Source organism: Panthera tigris, chromosome B2 (assembly GCF_018350195.1).
Source record: "Panthera tigris isolate Pti1 chromosome B2, P.tigris_Pti1_mat1.1, whole genome shotgun sequence".
NCBI classification, from domain to species: Eukaryota; Metazoa; Chordata; class Mammalia; order Carnivora; family Felidae; genus Panthera; species Panthera tigris.
The window spans coordinates 134,665,260-134,685,385 of NC_056664.1; the positions used below are offsets into that span (position 1 = coordinate 134,665,260).

General features: G+C 40.3%; 1 protein-coding gene across 1 annotated transcript in view; it reads left to right on the plus strand.

The window, feature by feature from the left end:
• PLEKHG1 (pleckstrin homology and RhoGEF domain containing G1) overlaps nt 1-20,126 on the plus strand; it is a 304,149-nt gene that overhangs the window by 113,839 nt on the left and 170,184 nt on the right. The window contains exon 2 of the mRNA XM_042987317.1: nt 17,124-17,180. The gene's annotated coding sequence lies outside the window, so the exon portion shown is untranslated. The remainder of the gene's footprint in view (nt 1-17,123; nt 17,181-20,126) is intronic.

Below are 20,126 nucleotides of genomic sequence, written 5' to 3' on the forward strand. Positions count from 1 at the left end.
ACGCATCGGCTGAGAGAAAACGGCCAACGGAGAGAGAAAGTTGGACATATGGGAGGGAATGACATATGGACAAGATGGACAGTGCTAATGATGAGGGGTCCCTGCTCCCTTCTGACCACCCTCCCCTCTGAGCCTGTAGGAAGACAGCAGAGAAGAGTGAAGGCAGAGGTGGGTTGTGAGTGCAAAGCTCCGAAAGCTGAGATTCCTGCTGGCCTCGTCTTCCTCAACGTAGGAGAGTGAGGGATATCCGATGTCGTCTGACAGCAGGGGATGGTATGAGCTAGAAGGTCTGAAGGGCTGCAGACAGGAGCCGTAGAAGGAACTGACCAAGGATAAAGGCAGGAACAGCTTATCCCAGCACACAGTCTGGCACACAGTAAGTGTTCAATTAACACTCAAGTTAAAAACAAGGTCAAAAGATGGTTGAAGAACATCAAAAGTTTGCCCAAGTGGGGTTGGCGACCATGGATTGATCACAGTATCAGAGATATAGTACTTACACTAGGGAGACGAAAACTACCCCAGTGTGTGTCTTTTCTTGGGCGGTTGCAAAAGTAAAGAATGGGAAGACGTGAAGGATGTCTGTTGGAGAGTAGTTGGGGGTGAACCCGGGCAGGATCTGACCCGCTAGGAGAACAAGGCGGTGTTCAGGGCATTGAGGGGATGGGGGCAATAAGGGTTGGGAAAGCAGGACTGTCGCTTTTTCTTATGTGCCCATAATAAATACCATAAATACAAGTGTCCTCATTTTTTAAAGGGTGGTATTGCTATGTTGTTAGTTTTAGGCTCTGTAAGATACAATGAGGGGTAGTCTAAACTTCCAATAAAACAAAATAGAAGTTCAGCATGGTAGTGAGAGAAAACCATACCATGATGTCCCTGGGAATCGGTTACGGTGTCACATTTGACTCGGGTAAATAAATGTAGCCGGGAGAAATCTCAGTGTCCGGCACAATATGAAAAATCAGATCAGGTTGTCTCTCCCTCTGAGAATCAAGGAGCGTGCCGAATGCAGACTGATTGATGGCTAAGACGCGCACTCACCCGTTCAAAAACATGATGACCTACTACGTGCTGGTCAGTGTGGGGGGTGCCGCTTCTGTGCAAAGTGCCATGAGTCGACAGAAAGCACGGGAGAGACTGCCTGACCGTCAGACTGGTTCTTCACGTGATTAAGGAGAATGGGTCGAGTAACCTGTATGCCTTTTAAAAGAAAGCGTGCAATCAAGCGGCCACATGACTGTTGGAGCATAATAAGTATGAAAATGTTTCGTACTGTAGGGAAAATGTGTAGCCCAGGGAAGTCTAGGAAAGCTTGACGGCTTTGGAGAAATTTTAAACAGTAGTTGGAGACAAAAAGTATTGGCAGCTCAAAAGGCACATAGTATGCCCTCAGTACGTTATCCGTTGCCACATTCACTTCTATAATTGGACCATGTTCAAGGCTAATTTGAGAACTGAGTCCTGAAACTTAGCTTTGGGAGAAAGCATTTAAAAAATAATAATAAAGTGAATAGAAATAAACATTTAAAATATTTTAACTGAAAGAGTAAATCAGTTTTTCCATTACTAGATCGAATGATTTAAATTCAGACATATGGAAACATTTAACTTTCATCTCCAGATTCTAAGCCTAATTCAGGGAGAAAACCCATGAAAGTGATAAAACAATTGAACAATAAATCTTTATGTTGTGAAGAATGCAGTGAATGCTTGGAGGTACATCATCATTTCCGTGCTTTTGGATTATTACAAACACCAACATCTTTTCCAGAGAGTTACAAGGCTGTGATTTGTCACTGACTTCGGGGCAAGGGTGCGTAGGAATTTATGGGATGTTATCCTTCCAAGAAGAATTAGGGGAATTTTTTTTTTCACTTGAAGATACTTTAAACAACCCAGGTTTTAAAGTAGTCGAATGACTCTTCTCCTGGAAAAACAATTAATTCTCAATCCTGTTTAACTTGAATATTCAATCGAACTGTCGCTGGAAATGGAAAGAAATGAAAATGCGGACAGATACGGTCCTTACCCATGAAGGGCTTATGACAGAATACTTTGAATTTCACGCAAATGTTTTCCATTATTTCATTAAGTTGACTCCAGTACATTTCAATTTGTTTCCTGGAGTGTGAGTAAATTGCGCTCTTACTACTTAAAAAAAATTTTTTGTTGTTATTTGGGGAGTCATGGAAACTTAATGACACTGCAAACTTCACTTTCAATACATGACATTGAAATGTTTGGAATGCCCTGAAATAATTGAATGAGCATTTTAGGAGTCTTGTAATTAAAATAAGAAATATGAAAGTCATTGGTGGGTATCGTACAGGAATCATGATTCTGTTGTTTTTTGCTTTTGGAACTTGTGGATTAACTATACACAATTTGTAGTTCACAAGAATTGGGAAGAGTGTCCGTTTAGGTCTGATTACGTCCTTTTGAATGTTTCTAATATCAGTTGTCTTCACTTACGACCAACATCTCAAGTTATCTGGAGCTCTATACTTTTTATGTTCTTTTCGTGGGTTCAAACATGTTACCGACGAGTTATGGATGTGGTATTTCTGGATTTTCTCAGTTTCTGCACTCTGGATTCTTAAGATATGGAATTGATTTAACAGCCCCAAGGAGCCTACATAAACCTGGCCATGTTAAGTATTCATGTCGATTGTAAGCTCTATCCTGATATCAGGTATGTTTTTCTTTTTCTTTTTTTTTTAAATGTTAAGTGAACCTTAAAACCAGGAAACTTGCTAGGTGTCCACTGATTTGGCACTAAGTTGTGACATACAGTTCCATGCACGGACACATAATGGATTTTGATTATTGCTTGGTAGTTAGTGACTTACAGAAGGCAGGATGATGGGCTTTTTCCATTTTAAGTTTAAAATATTATATCTTTTAGGTGTTAACAGAGGGCATTCTTAAGTTGAAGGGAATGAAACAATCACTATCTTTCGGGGTTGTGTTATCCTTTGTAGATAAGTTAATAGCTTCCTGTGCAAATAATTGCTTCAACCTACCTAGGATTTAGGTTCTCTTTAAAGACAAAAAAAAAAAAAAAATCTATACATATGAATCCCTCTTCAGAGTCATTAGACAAACTTCAAAGTGTTAATGCTCATGAAAAGATGTCCTATTTTGAATTTTTTATATGAGTAACGATTTTGGCATAAAACGGATCGTGGTGTATCATTCAGGCTTTTTGTTTTTTTTTAAGTCGTATAACGTATGACATCCATAAATAGTCACACTTAGAGAGAGAGCAGTGTGTCTTTTGAGCAGCTCTTAGGTGGAGGGACCCGGCCACTCGGGCCACCCCGCAGCAGCTGCAATGGCAGGGTGGCTTCTGGTGGCTTGTTGCATGATTAACTCGGCTCCCTCGGTCCTTTTTTCTGGCTCACTGAGGACTTCCTCCTCCTGTCCTTTCCTGTGACCATCCATTCTTTACGAGACCACAGACACTGCTTCTGAACAAGGGGACAGATCTTCCCATCATCAGTTTTGTTGATACTGTTGCTTTCAAGTCAGAGTTTGGATAAAAATCCCTTGTCTCCTCATTTTTACGTGGCTCCCCGTGTTTGGAGCCTTAGACTTTGCTCATTTTGAAACATTCTCTTTGTTAGAAGTGAGATGCCTCATGAATAAAACTCGACTTGTTCTACTCTAAGTGGATGTATTGTTTTAAAAACCTACATCGGGGGCGCCTGGGTGGCTCAGTCGGTTGAGCGTCCGACTTCAGCTCAGGTCACGATCTCGCGGTCCGTGAGTTCGAGCCCCGCGTCGGGCTCTGGGCTGACGGCTCAGAGCCTGGAGCCTGCTTCAGATTCTGTGTCTCCCTCTCTCTCTGACCCTCCCCCATTCATGCTCTGTCTCTCTCTGTCTCAAAAATAAACATTAAAAAAAATTTTTTTTTTAAAAACCTTTAAAAAAATAAATAAATAAAAACCTACATCGGAAGGGGTCAAAATCAAACATAAAAACCTCATTTTCGAGTACAGTTGTTCTTTTCTAAAGCCTCTGTTGGCCCTTTGCTCTGCAGAATGGGGATATTAGCATCTTTCACTCACCTCTCCACCGTGACTATGGTGACAGACTAGTCCTGGCTTATCCAGGGTTTTGCACTGAAAGTCCCATGCCCAGATCCCCTCAGACTTAGGAGGGTCGGCCCTTACCTATAACCTCCCAGTGCATTAGACTCTAATTTTTACAGCATCACAGTTTAATACTTTTGCTCTGCTCGCTGTTTTAGCATAACTATGAATGTTTCTTTTGTCTATGGTTTGTTCCTAGCAATTGAAAGCCAATATGCAAATATTATTCACTGTGGAGCCAAGTAATATACTCAGATCTGCAGCGAATGCAATTCCATTCTGGATCACTGAATGCTGCTGCTCGAAGGAGATTTTTCCAACAGCTTCGTTTATAGACACTCCTCTACTTTGGGGTCATGTTCAGCTCCTATTTTTTTCAAGCCATGTCATTCTCTTCCTCAGATTTCCATTTTCATTTGGTAGACTGTTCCCTTGGGATAGCTTTTTATATATAGTGCACGTGGATGGTCAGCTCTGTTACTGCATGTTCGAAAATGTCTGATTTCGCCTTCACATTTATTGATAATTTCAGTCTAGATTCAAAATGATAGTTCTTCCGCTTCGAGGGCATTGCCGCTTGATACTTACAATCTAGTGTAGCCAATAAGTCTGGTGCTGGGCTGTTTTTATAACTTAGTTGATTGTGTATGCGTCTGTTTATTTACCTCTTCGAAGCTTTGGGGAATCTTTATCCGTAGTTCTGATGCTTCGCCAACGATCTTTCTATCATGCATCTTTTTTTTTTTTTTTTTTTTGACCTTTATGATTTGACGTCTGCTCAGGCTCAGGATATTTTCTCCCCACTGATACTTAGGCAGTCTTCACAGAGAACTCCAATACATGGATTTTTGGACTTCTTGGAATCGATTCTCCATGTCTCTCCTATTTTCCTTCTCTTTGTTTTTGCTACATGTTCTGGAGATTCAAATTTTGCAGGCTACTGAATGAGTCTTTAGCCATGTAAGTTCTGTTATTTAGTCCATTGAGTTTTCTGTTTTGACACTTACTTATTTAATAATCTGAGAACTTTCCCATTATTGTTCTTTTTTCCATGAAAGGAATGTGAATAACGATGAGTATTATTCCAGCCCTTAAGAAAGTTTTGTTCTTGACAGTGATAAACTTGACAGGTGATCTTCTGGGATTGCTTAGAATTTTTCTTTTCCAGGGTTAAACACTTCCTTAATTTGTTAATTTTTAGATGGAATGTATTACTGTTTTCGACGCAAACCCTAGCTTCAGCTGAGTTACCTATTTTGGTTTTTTGGAACAATTTAGGCTTTCCTACCCTCCAGTGCTTTCCCATTGCTTCTGAATGTCTTTCCTTCCATTTCCCATCTCTTTCCTAGAACTCATTGTGATTGCCCCGTCCTCCATTCCATTTACGTAAAAGGTTCTGGGGCCCCATCAGCCACAAGCAGTCCCCCCTTTCTCTTGACCCTTGCTTGAACCTTTCTTATTATTGCCCCTCCCTCACTCTTGCTGAGGGTCACCCCTGCTACAGTAGCATTCCTGAAATGAAGGCAAATAAAGGTGTCAGGAGGACAAGAAAATTCCCAGGCACGGGGCGGGGGGAGGCTGAGGAGTTCGAGTGACTGTGACCGGGTACCTCTTGGGTAAAAATAGCGACTCAGTGGTTAGGGGCTTACATTCCTACCTCTTACTTAGACACTTAATTGAGTTGAAACAATTTTTCAAATTATTTTATGTTGCAAAATTCTTCTAGGTGACAATTAGTCAATAGATGACCAAAACAGAAACTATTAACTATTCTCTTTATATAGCTGAGAATGGAATAATATAATCTGGATGCATTCCTGAAATTTCTCTGTGGTTTGGCTTCAGTAAATTACTACTTTACATCCAGCTTTTAAAATATATTTAGATTGAAGTTTAAAGAGTGAGAACCACTTGTGTAAACATCATTGAATACCATTCTTTTAATGAATCGGGTAATGCTATTTATATACTTTCTTCACTTCCTCTGGAAAGCCCACTTCTTGTAGGGAGGCTTTAACTTACATTGTACTCACCTTGAAAAGTGAAAGGAATTCACTTTAGTATATTTTAACTAAGCCACAAATTCTCGCTGTTGCTACTGAGAAGTGCTTGGCCCAAAACTGTGAGTATGATGTTTTTAAATGGGACTATGTATCTTAAAAGAGCAAATGACAATGCATTTATCCCTAAAGTAGTGAATAGGTATGTTTAGGGGATGAAGAACCCTTATTTTTGCCTGAATAGAGAAAATCCTCTCTCTCTCTCTCTCTCTCTCTCTCTCTCTCTCTCTCGGAAAACTATTTTGCAATTTGTGTTTCAGGGAAGCGATGAGTGAGGCAGAACTGATGACAAAGCGCTTCCTGGGCTGGACTGAGGAGTCTGGATTCACCCAGATAGCAATGGGGGGACCTTTGGAAGGACTGAAGCCAAGAAGTCACAAGATCGTGTTGGTTGTATAGATGACAGGATGGAAGTAGGATTAGAGGCAGACCAGAGGGGAGGTTGTGGTGTAATCCACATCAGAAAGTAATGAAGCCATGCGCCAGGACCGTAAAAATGGTTTCTATACAATTCTAAAATGTTATCGTGTTAATTGTGCAGCCATCAGACCATTTGCTGGTTATTCTATAAAGAGCCCTTTTGGAGCTAGAAGGGGCCTTGGAGATCTTTATGCAACCCTGTCGTTTTACAAATGGCAGAAACCGAAGAGCTAAAAAAAAGAGTGATTCCTCCAAGCCCAGCAGGTCGTCGGGCACAGCAGAGCTTGGGCACAGAGGCAGGTCTCCTGATGCCAAAGTCAAGGCTTTTTCTGTGATGCTACCTACCCTTCCTACCTGCTCTCTGCTGCGCGCATGCCCGGGCCAGTGCCCCACCTAAGGTTCCGTCACCTGGTGGTTGATGACACGGTTTGATCCTGACAGGCTTCATCAGCTCATGCCCGACTCTTCCAAATGACTTATCCAGTGTTCCCCGCTCTTCCCAAATAGACATTCTCGCTCACCACATCCAGAAGATGATCTCATCGTTGAGTTCCAAGAAAAAAATAGAAATCACCTAAGAATATGCTGGCCACTGCCTGCCCTCAAACCTAATAACTGTCACATGCCTGCCCTTTGTGATAACGGCCAAAGTATCCCAACCTTATTTAACACTGGCTTCTGAGCCCTAGGCCAGTTCCTCCTGTCTTTTCAGGGAACTTTTGATGATTTCCCCATTCCTGTATTTTCAACCCCTTCTCCTCTAAAAGATCTGTCCTGTCAACATCTATAGATCATCTGCACTCTCCCACTTAAAACTCTGCTTATAATACCTACTCAGTGAGCATATTTGATTCAGTTACTCAGTTAATAAGTACTTGCAGGCCAGTACCACGTGGTAGGCGTTGGGCATGCTGTTGTGCTCAAAGGAAACGGGGTCTTATGTGGTCTACTGGGGGAAGTAGATGCTGCACAAATATCTGTAGTTGCTGAACATTCAGATGGGTACGTGCAATTCTAACTAACCTATGGCAGTAGATACTATGTTTCAGTTTCTTCGTTGGCACCAGTATTTCAGCTTCATAGTGAGAATTGTGGCCATGTGTTCTCTCTAGCATATCTGTTAGAGCCCTGCCCTTTGTTATGGGTTTAATAGCACATGGCCCAATGCCCATGCTATCATAGGCTCTTGTAACTTTTATATACCCAAGTAGCTGTGCTAAAAATGCATATAAGCAGAATCTGAAGAAATGTTTATCTGCTCATGGTGTGAAGTTCAGACTCTCTGAAATATTTTTGAGATGGCATTCACTTTAAGTTCGAATCTTTTTTTAAATCGTAAAAATAACTGTGTAAGCACACGCTGCGTATGCTAATGGCATAATTAATACAAAGAAAAGTAGTTTTCTCAAGTACAGGTTTAAAATGACAAGGTTTCTATGCATATGTCAATTATCACCCTTCTGTTTTCCTCATGGGCTACTAATTCAGTTTTAGCATTTCCCCTCTTTTTAGAAGTAAAAACAGACCGCATTTGCAAAACCAAAGATTTCCAGGAAGTCCTAGCTGCTGTAATGGCAAGGAACATACAGATGAATAAATCACTGTTTGGTAGGGACTGTAAAATGTTTTATTGGAAGCCTGCCCTCCATATTCATGTTTCCTTTTCTTTTTAACCCCCAAACCTGAAAGCTCATCGAAATATCCTCAAGATGGATGTTAAATAAAAACTCTGTGATATATTTGGTAGTTCATTTTTTAAAAACTGAAGTCAAAGCCTGTTTTTCTTGACTGATGTGGAAAGGTTAAAAAAAAAGGGGGGGCCTTCAGTGAAAGGAAATTACCTTTCTAAATATAACGTTCGAAAATGATGTAACAGTTTTTTCCATATATTGCCTGAATAAAAGTAGTGTTTTTACAGAAGCCTGGTTTAAAAAAAAAAGAAATCATCATTCCACCATTAAGTAGACAGGCAGCCACCAATTCGGATTTCTAAAGCTATCTCCCCAAATATTAAGTAACTAGCATAGGAAACATGATGTCTTCTGTTTCCTTACACTAAAATTGATTTTACTTCTAAACCATTCCAACTTGAAAAACCACAGCCGTCTGAATTCTGTTCATTTTAGGGAATGTCCCAATGTTCATTACCATTGCTCATTTTCACTGCTTGCTGACACATCTGAATCGCTCCGTACAGTTATTGATCTAGGTTGGTAGAACCTCTAGGAGGCATTGCTCATAAAATTCTTCTGCTTCGAAATGTTCGTCCGTTTCCGTGACTTCCTCCATTTTATCAAGTACAGGGTCTGCCGCCAAATCTTACTTTCATAGTCCCCTTCCTGCTTCTCACTTGTGTCTGTACTTGAAGATCTTTGGAAAGTTCTGCCTCACCTATAATATTCCTCCACTGATATGTTACCAAGCCCCACGATGGAGTATTAAAATTGTGTTCTTTTTATGTTTTCAGGAGCACGCTGTGTAACCGCAGGTGCCTCTGGGCTTTGCTGTTCACTAAATCTGTGACACCCTCCCCCCCCCCCCCCCCCCCCCCCCCCCGCCCCATCCCACTAGCTGGAAGGGCTGTGAGCAATAAGGACTGTATCTGTCCTACTTACGATTGGATCGTCAGCACCTGTGCAGGGTGCATGGTTGATGCTTTGCTATTGGATGCCTTCTAGGCATTTTACGAGTAGTGTGGGTTGCTTGGGTGATAAGAAAGGGAGTTAGGAATGTGGCTTTAGCTGCACTCTGGCACTTGTAACATAGGTACCATCCCATCTGTTCACTAGTATTTACCCCTTCGATGCCTGCTGTCTTGGGCAAAGCCTCAGTCTTTTTCTTTGTAATCCCAGTGCCTCTAACAGCACTTGAATGAAGGTCACTCACTCAAGAATCATTCGCTACTTCACATTTTTGCCCAGGGCCACCTCCAGCCTTGAAAAATGAAAGAAGGTGATGTTGAAACCCCCAGTGCTATTTGGCCAGCTTCCCTTATTAAGAAGCCCACTTTGCCGTAAGAATGAAAGAAAGAGAGAGACATGGAGGACAATACAAGGAAGGGGACACCTGCTAGAACCCCTGATTTCTGATGATTAGAACTAACAATCCTTTGTCAAGTAATTACGCCAGCTGTTAGTCTCTTAAAAAAACAAAACAAAACAAAACAAAACAGGAAATGGCAAAATCTAAGATCTGGGCCGTCCAGATGTGGTATGCAGTTTTTGTTGTCTGCCTGCTTTTGGTTGCTTTTTTAAAAAATTCACAGCCAACTGACCATGAAATACAGCTCAGATTTGACAAGTTTCCAGTATTGTGCTAACATGTCTCAATAATGTATAAGAACTTGAATCATTTCGATCTAGTGTTTGTGTGTGATCCTGGGAACCCCAGGAATTAATACAGACCGAAAACTGAACTTGTCTTTTAAAAGCTCAACTCACTTCTGCATTTTATTTATATGCAGCCTGCAGTGCCTGATAAGATATGCAAAGCTGATACATAACATCAGGGGTGAGTGAGTAGAGCCTTCGTTTTGACAAATTTTCCCTTATATCTGTTGAAATGCCACTGAAAGCCATTCAACTTATTCCAATCGCTTGACGTGTGTAGTTTTTCCAAGAATACATCCATTCTGTAAAAAAGAGAAAATTCTCCTGGACACCCCGTCCTTCACCCACTTTATAACCCCGCTCCTGGCGCAGATCAGATGTTGATTACACACTTTCATCCAGTTGTAGGTAAGAGTAGTATGTTGACTGGTTAATAAACAATGAATGTTAGCTATTGAAAGATTTGTACCCCTGTCTGTAGTGTCCACTTCCAAAATTCTAGGGTTTGGGTTTTTTTAAAGCGGCTGAGACCCACTGGATTTCTTTTGAAAAAAAGAAATGACCAAGTAGAGATATCGAATTAGAAATAAAAATGGACTTGAGTTTGCAAGGAAAGCTGTATGGTATCTGTCTTTGGACGTCTCTTTGAGAATAAAAATGTGTTATCTGTACATAATAGAGCCTAAATACTTGTTGAATGAATAAATAAAAGTCGGAGGTATTTAAACAATTAATTGCATGAATGAAAAATGCACGTAAATGTCTAACATTCTTATTCTGAACTGTTTGATTATTTTAACTCGCCCCACTCCCTTCCCACCTTGGTCAACCAGTTTCTATTGTGAATTCCATTAGTGGGTTTTCTTATGTCGGAGCAATTATGTGTGCGTATAGCATCTCAGAACCAAAGCTTGGCTCCGTGAAAGAACAAATACAATAAATGTATACTTTTCTGTATATTTTCAAATATAATTTTTAAAAGTATAGTAAGAAAAATAAGTTCCTAGAAATGTATCTAACGAGAGATCTGTGAGACCTTTATGTAAAAAATGGAAGAACTTTATAACTTTATCGAAAGATACATCTAAACGATCTAGACAAATAGGGGTGGGTAAAAGATGTCAATTCTTCCAAATACAGGTCCAGTACAGTCCCAATCAAAATCCAGCATGTTTTTGTGGAACTTGGGTTGATTCTAAAATTTATATAGAAGAAAGATCCAGAAGTGGCCAAAAGAATGCTGAAGAAAAAAACAGGTAGAAGGATTTAGAGATGTTATTTATATTGTTATAAAGCCACAGTATTTTAGGCATTATGATTTTGGCAATACAAGTAAGCAACTAGGCCAGCAAAGCAGTAGTTCTGAAATAAGCCTGATATGTGACAGAGCCGAACTACAAATTAGTGGAAAGAATAAATTAATAAATGATACTGGCATAATAGGTTTTCCTTATGGGAAAAAAATGAAAAATAGATCCCTGCCTTACAGCGTGCATAGTCATTTCAAATGGATCAAGGGCTTAAATGTGAAATCCAAATTTTAAGTTTTTTAAACATAATATAGAATATCTTCATGCCCTTGGGGGAGGGAAACAAGACACAAAAATCATTACACCATAATGAGATCTATATTAGGGCATCATATTTAAGAACTTCTGCCTGTCAAGAGAGAGACTGAAAATAAATCATAATACAAAATAGACATAAGGATTATATATGGGGAATATATGGAAAGCTCCAACAAATTCGTAAGAATATAATTCTATGCATAATTCTATAATTCTATAGTAAGATGGGCAAAATGCATGAATAAGTTTTTCATAGGGAAGGGAACGAGAATGGCCAACATACATATGAAAATATGCTTAGCCTCATTAGTAATTAGGAAAATACAAATTTAAACCACAAAAAGTACCATTTCCTACCCACAATAGCTATAATTAAAATACAGTATCCGGTGTCGGCCATAATATGGAGCAAAGTGAATTCTCACATACTGTGGGTAGAGTGCAAATTGGTCCAGTTACTCCGGAAAAAAAAAAAAAAATGTTCATGTGCATGATGAAATCCCAGCAGTTCCAATTCAGCTGAATCCAAGGTGAAACACGACATAAGGACCACGGTACAACATTGCTTGTAATAGAGGGGAAGTGGAAACAGTCTAAAACTCCAACAGGAAAGCATATGAATATACCGCAAAGTATCCAATGTAACACTGTCCATCCGCGCAAACAATTACACTGCGTAGTTAGCAAAAGAACGTAGAGGAATCTCACAAACATAACATTGAATGGGAAAAGGCACAGATGGCTGAAGTACCTCTGGCCCCTAAACCCTCTCTCACCTGTGGTTGGTAGGAACAGTAAAGAGTCTGTTTTGCTAGTAAGTTTAATAAAATATGCCAGATGAGGTTTCATTGGCCCTAGGGGTTCTGCTTGGGCCATGTGCCTGTTCGTGAACCAACCACAGTCATCGGGGCTGAAACACGATGAACAGCTTAGCCTAGTTAATGTCGTTCAGGGCACAGGAGCTGGGAGGAGGGCAAAGGAGATGAAAATGCCCATGTGGTTGCTACAAGGAGGGTAGATAGGTGTTGGGCTTCTAAAAACAGCAGCTGCTATTACTCCTCCCACTTTCAGCAACCAGTTGAAGAAGGTTGGACTACCCTAGCTGTTGTTACTTGCTCATGGTCTGTGAACTCAAAAAAGAGCAGGTAGAAAGGGGTTTTTATGTTGCACGGACCTCGAGTCACAAGTCGCCTCCCGTTCTCAAATCAGACTGGACAGGTGTGGAGTGGCACTCCAGGGTGGAGGGTCTCGGGCAGAAGCAGAACTCTACTCCAGATACAGGGATCTCCTTTGGATTTACATGCTCTAATAGTGCATCCCTCAAAAATACTTTGTTTTTGTCCATTTGACCGTCTGTGTTACTGATCTAAATCCTCTCTAGGGAGAGGGAGTGGTGGGGGGAAAAAGGGAAGACTTTCTCGATACTAATGGGAGGAACTTTGGAAGATTTGCCCTTTGTTGGCATTATTACTATGAACTACATTATGGTCTACACGGGTCTGCAGCCCTGTGGTTTCTGGTAGCCCCTTATGTGTATTTTCACCCTTGGTTTCTTCTGTGAAGTTCATGTGTTGCACCCAAGAAATAAAGATAAGAAATTTTGTGCTTATGATCAGATCTCAGGGGCTCCTGTATTTCAAATAGTTGACATTGTAGGGAAAATGTTTATGCTTTGGGTCTTTGTAGAGTCATCATCATAAGTACAAGTGTTTTATCAGACAGGACTTTAAATTGTTCCTTGTTGAAGCCACGCTTACTCAGACCATTAAAAGCCACTTTTGCTAGTCACTGGGTATTACGGTTCTGCAAAGCTAACAGGCCTTTTATTGTGTCCCACACATAAAGAGCAATTTTTGTTAATGTTCGTTCTGTCTAACTAGAATTGATTATGTTGTTATCAGGGCATTTAGCGTTTAGTCTGTACACTCTGTTTAAAATTAAAGGTAAACTTACTTTAGACACTGTAGTCAAAAGGACATGGTGACATATTTTGGACTTCTGTCTCCTTTTTATAAGACCAATCGTGACGTCTCATTTATTTTTATTCTCAAACTCACATCACTTGTATTTTGCTTTATTTTAAACATGAACTTGAACGTATTCCAGCCTGTAAGTTTAGCATTGTTCTTTGACCAAGAGCAATAAAACGTGACCGGTTTCAGCATGATTCAGTGAAGTGCAGTCAGCATTTTCTTTTCACAAATCCAACATCAATGGCTATTTATATACATTTCCCCAACATTTAAAAGTGTAATGATGTGTTTCAGGTTTTTTTTAAAATATCAAATTCTATTTGTTTCTAATGCCCTGAGTGGATTTTGCACTTATGGCCAGATAATCAAATATTCTTAATGGTTTTTTTTTTTTCTAAAAATATGATCTTGAATTTATACTCTGAGGTCCTCAAGTATTCACCTATAAATAAGCATCTCTGATTGTAAAAGTCTCTTGCTGTTCTCATATTCCTTTAATGGTAGTTCACCATCCATAGACTAAAAACTAAAAATACATTGGTTTACCTCATGTTGAATTTCCTGGCTAAGTAATGCTTTTTTTCCTTTTCTAAAAAAAGTACATTTGTACTTTTCATCATTTCTCATGAGGAAACCATTGTCCTAAATATTTCCTTAAGTGTGTTCTATGTACATTCTTTGCTATAAGCATCATTTTTCTAAATATGATCTATCTTCAGATCTATCTGTTTTCATTTGTGACTGGTCATTGCTGCAAATGGACAAAAAACATTGCTTTTTATGTGTTGTGCTTCAAATAATCCTGTGGCACCTTTACTGTTTCCGATAGATGTTTTTTTAGAAATTTCTCTTGAGTTTTCTGGGCATTCGACCTTGCCCCCCGGTGATGGTGGTCATTTGGCCTGTTCAATTCCTTTCATTTTGCACTGTGAGCATATTTTGTTATTGACTTTTTAACAAAAATGTTGTCTGTTGTTTTCAGATCTTTTTAAAAACTGTGGTCTGTGATCTTTCTATTTCTAGATTACTGGCAGATATAGGTGCTGAGTTTGACCCTGCTCTCTGAGCATCTTTGAATGTATGAATATGCACTGATCTCTTATGACCTATTGATAGAGCACAAGAAATCTATTTCAATAACATTTCTAAAATGAGCCCAATTTCTATTATTGTGTCGCTATCTTCATATACTAGAAATTGAGTTTTCTGAGCCCTTGAGTTAGTACTCCTCTGTGTTATTTTTCTAAGTTAAACAAGCTTCTTCTCTCTTTGTGTCTTCTCAAGTTTGGTCATCCGGCTTGTACTAGCTTCACCCAAAAAACTAGGGATCCTCATCTGTTCTGTATCCTCAAAGCTTTCTATGTAGTTTGGAAATTATTTACTCCTTGCAGTAAACCCTTATCAGTTTTGTAGCTTTTATATTTCTGGTTCAGTTTTAATAATTAAGTGCCATCTTGGGGCGCCTGGGTGGCTCAGTCGGTTGAGCGTCCGACTTCGGCTCAGGTCACGATCTCGTGGTCCGTGAGTTCGAGCCCCGCGTCGGGCTCTGGGCTGATGGCTCAGAGCCTGGAGCCTGCTTCCGATTCTGTGTCTCCCTCTCTCTCTGCCCCTCCCCCGTTCATGCTCTGTCTCTCTCTGTCTCAAAAATAAATAAACGTTAAAAAAAAATTAAAAAAAAAATCATTAAGTGCCATCTGAGAAAACTGTTTGTATTGAGATGTTAAATTATCCACAATGATATTTTTATGTAACACTCAGTTCTTAATCTCTTCCATGTCAGTGATATATTCCTTTAGTAATTCTAATTTCATGTTGGATTTTAGGATGAGATTATTGCCTGAAATCTGTCTGTGAGTTATTTCATTCTGTAATGAACCAGTGACTGCTTTTGAAATATCTAAATCACAAATTCCTGCTTTATGTTTATTTCTGCCTTTTTCATCTTCTATTTACTTATTACTATTTTCAAACTTAACTAAGTTTAAGCACATATTTCCTTTCTTTGTTCTGTCCAATTTAAAAACAAAAACAAACAAACAATAAAACCCCACAACCAGTCACTGGTGCCATAAGGAAAACCACATTTTTTATGCCTCATAGACAAAGTAAAATTGGCTCACTTTCACTATCTAACCTATTCACTTCGCAGTTGTTTTTGTGTTTTGTTTTGGTTTGGTTTTTTTATAACAGGATCGAGGACTTCTGACTTAGATGGAGCTAATCATTAAAGTTTTTGTAGATGCCTTTTCAAAAATGTTTACAGTTTTCACTCTATTTGGACTGTTTTTAGGATAATTAGCATACTTCAGTCCCTGTTTGCCTGCTCGTAACACTTTCCACCAGTGCTACTGTGACTACTTTTTCACTCTTAGCTTTTTATTTTGATGCGTCCCTCTCAGTCAACTGGAATATTTTGAAGTTTTTATCGTGAAGATATCCAGCTGATAAATTCCTAAGCACATTTGGTTTGTTCTTTAAAACTCTATAGACATGGGGGCGCCTGGGTGGCTCAGTCGGTTGGGCGTCCGACTTCAGCTCAGGTCACGATCTCGCGGTTCGCAAGTTCAAGCCCCGCATCGGGCTCTGGGCTGATGGCTCAGAGCCTGGAGCCTGCTTCAGATTCTGTGTCTCCCTCTCTCTCCGCCCCTCCCCCGTTCATGCTGTGTTTCTGTCTCAAGAATAAATAAACGTTAAAAAAAAATTTAAAAAAAAAAGGTAAAACTCTATAGACATGGGGGCGCCTGGGTGGTTCAGTCAGTTGGGCGTCTGACTTCGGCTCAGGTCAGGATCTTGCAGTTTGTGAGTTCGAGCCCCGCCTCGGGCCCTGTGCTGACATCTCAGGCCTGGAGCCTGCTTCGAATTCTGTGTCTCCCTCTCTCTCTCTGCCCCTAACCCACTCGCATTCTGTCTCTGACTCTCTCACTCTCAAAAATAACTAGATTTAAAACACACACACACACACACACACACACACACACACACACACACACACAACTCTACAGACACAGAAATGTCTGTGGTTCCTTCTTTTCAAAAATAGTGACCAGAAAAAAAGCCACCCCCAATTTCACCAGATGTAAATATCACCTCTGTGAATTTCCACCCCCATCCCAACTACTTTGCAGAGATGGAAAGTGAGAGGAATTATGGGATATAGCCATGGAGAGGAACTCAGGGATAGAGTGGCCACAGCCTTCGAAAGTTGTTCGTCCTGTGGACGACTTGTACTTCAGAGATAGGGACACTGTGGCCGAGACTGAGGAGAACCATCCATTCTCCTCCTGCTCCTCAGGGTTTCATCTCTCCTCCAGGAAGGGGACATTCTTCCCGGCTTCTTGCAGGTCATTGAACTTAGTTTCTAGTGCTAGTTAAAGTTCACATCTTTAATTTTATGAGTACTTTAAGGGAAAGGGAAAATCAAGGATGGAACGTCAATAACTTTCCTAATACCACATCTTGTAAGTTTTTGTTTTTTAATTAAATCGTTAGGCTTATTGGGGTAGGTCTAGCACAGACCAGTAGCATAGATGTGGCATTTTCCTCAGAAAATGCTGGCTTTTTGCCACGAGTGTTCCTTCTGCCACTTAGAATTAGCCCTGCTGTTTCATCCATGTTCTGCCAAGATAATTCTGGAAAAACAATAAGAAAGAAGTTCATTTTTGTGTCTCCTCTACAGGTGACGACGGTTATTGGGAGTCTGAGTGCAGACACTGGGAAAGCTTCAACTGTACAAGTGAGCTATCTTCTTTTTTTTGCTACTCGAGTATGAAACAGGCTACAAAATTAATATATTCATAATTTAGGTTTCTTAGGTACTTTTGTATAAGTACACTGTAGGCAAAATTGTTCTTGCTTTTAACTATTTTGTAAGCCAGAATAACAAGTATGGCCACCACAGGATAAAATATGAAAGGAAACGCATACTTTACATACACACACACACACACACACACACACACGTACGTACATACGTACATACATACATACATGAAGAATAAGAATGGAGTCTGGGAGAGTAACTATTGTGTGACTCAGTTTGAAGTCACTTCTTCCCATTGGCCTTCAGCTGTTAATGAGTTGGCCTTTTAGGTTATTTTAAATGCCTTTTATGGGCTAGAAAAGTTCTCTTTGTCCTTTTGACTTTGAGTTTTTCTGGAAGATTTTAAATCTCAATCTACCTTTGTGGTGGTAGTATTTGAAAAACCACAAAGAATGCTAAAAGGGAAGGAAGGAAGGAGTACGCCTTTTTTTTTTTTCTTTTTTCAGTTCTAGGCAGTTATTTTACCCTGCTTCTTTCCTAAGTACTTGATCATTCTCTACCCACATGATAAGCTATATGTCAGGACCCGGAATGCTGATGTAGCTCAATGACATATCAAGTGCTTACCAGAACGCTAGAAATAGGTGAAGAAACTCAGTCCGCTAAGCATTGCATTATCATTTTTAACTCGTCAGTTTAGACTTTCAGTGTTACATCAGGCCTCTTTCTTTCTTTTTTTTTTTTTTAACCAAACAGTAAAATAAAAGACAAAATTAAAAGCGTAAATGCAGCCCTGGGTTAGAGTTTTGTTGCCTTTAACTAGCAAAATAAGAATGCTTTATTGGAATCATAAATATTTGATACACTGCATTATTCTTCTTGAAGTACTCAAAGTGATTACAAAGACAAATGGTATTTTAATGGAGTCAAGATGACTTTGCTGTGTCAGAGTTCAGAATTCATCAATGTTTTGTTAACTGGTAAAAACAATGGTTTTCTTGCCGCCGATCTTCATTGCTGGCCACAAAGCCCCAGAAGTTCCTTTGCCTAACTTACGGTAGGATGCTGAAGAGTTTAAAAATCAAGAGTCGGTAGTCCAGAGCTGACTTATTTCTTAGGCACGGTGCCCGGATCCCTGATACTTTTAAAGGCCCATGAAAATGTTTTCATTTTAATTTCTTTTTCAAAGCAGGAGATGAGTGAATGCAATGGTGAATATAGGATAGTGAAGCTTGGGCTGGATGACATTTTTCTTTGTAACAACGCAGTTGTAAAGTGTAATTTTTGGCATTTCTTATGGAGGAAGGGGCCAGAGCGCCCACAAAAGTCTGAGTCACCGTCAGGCGCCCTCTGCATATGTGAGACCCCGTCACTCGCATGCACTTTTCTTTCTTTTTTGGGAGAGAAGTAATTATTTCTGTTTTAGAAATGATCGTCTTCTCTGTGAATGAGTCCGCGGACTCGTCTGCTCATCAGCGAGAGACACGGTTCTCGCTGCAGAGAAAAGTAACGTGTTGTTAGGCGTAGGAGCTGTGACTATCGGTGCTGTTTCTCTGGAATAAAATCCATATTTTTCCCTCGAGAGACCCACCCATACTCTGTTAGCTTTATAATATGATACAGAAAAATAAGGAAAGGGAAAGCAAGACTTGACTCCGGAAGCTGTGGTCTGTGTCGACAAGCGTTTTGCCCAAGGGGTGTGTGTGCCCGAGCCCGGTGGCTCAGCCGGCCTCCTTGCTGCCACGGGAGTCCAGAATTTTCCTCCTTCCGTAGCCGCTCATCTCTGTTACCAGGTGCACACCATTTTCAATGGCCGTGACGGATCTGGTTTCGTTTGTGTCTGAAGCCCGGATCTGGTTTTAGAGAAAATAATTCTGTTAGTCTTCAACGGTACTGACTATATAAATTGTGTCTAGAATACCTCCTGAAAGTCACTCGTTGATTTTAAAGCAAGCGCGTTACATGTCTGGAGAACTTTTTTTTTTTTTCAAAATAGGCAACTCGCTCAAAGATAAACTACCTGAGAGCTAGGCTCTTTGTCTCTTTTGTTCGTTGCTATTTTGTTCGAGAAAAAGCCAGATGTCAAAAAGAAGCTCAAATATTTGCCCAAAGAATGAATGGGCTAACGTCCTCCTTTAGAAAAACCGTATTCTGAAATTGCTTTGGGCATGTAAGCGGACTGCTAGCCCTCTCCTCCTTAGATTGGCAAGCATCCGGGCATGCACACACAAAAATGGACATGGCACGTTAATATAAAATTGTCATCTATCAGACTGTTACCCGCCAACTACGTAAGAGCTGTCCTCTCTACATGAGCAAGCCAGTGTGGGGGGGGGGGGGGTACCACTCAATCAGATGAAGTCAGGAAAGCAAGAGAATTCTAGAGAAAGGTGCCCCTCGCCCCAGCTATTGGAAACGTAAATCTAGAGGTGTAAACAGAATCACCTGACTTTAATTAATGGCACTTGGTGAGGTGGTCCTGGTTTACTGAAAAGTCAGAGGAGCGTGGCCCTATTTCGCATGGTTTGTTGACTCGAGGAGAACTGGAATGCGTTATTTTTCTGTCCGCGTGCCATGAGTGTGCACGTGTGTGTAAGAGAGAGAGAGATATTCAGCTTCAAGACTGCATTTTAAAGCAGCCCCCCCAAATATATGCGTTACACACACCCACGTGTACATTTTCTTTCTTTTTTTTTTTAAAGATTTGAATGTTTATTTATTTATTTTGAGAGAGAGAGAGAACAAGCAGGGGAGGTGCAGAGAGAGAGAATCGCAAGCAGTTTCCATGCCGTCAGCACAGAGCTTGATGTGGGGCCTGAACCCATGCACTGCAAGATCACGATCTGAATCGAAATCAAGAGTCGGATGCTTAACCGATTGAGCCTTCCAGGCACCCCCGGGATTTTTTTTTTTCCTGAA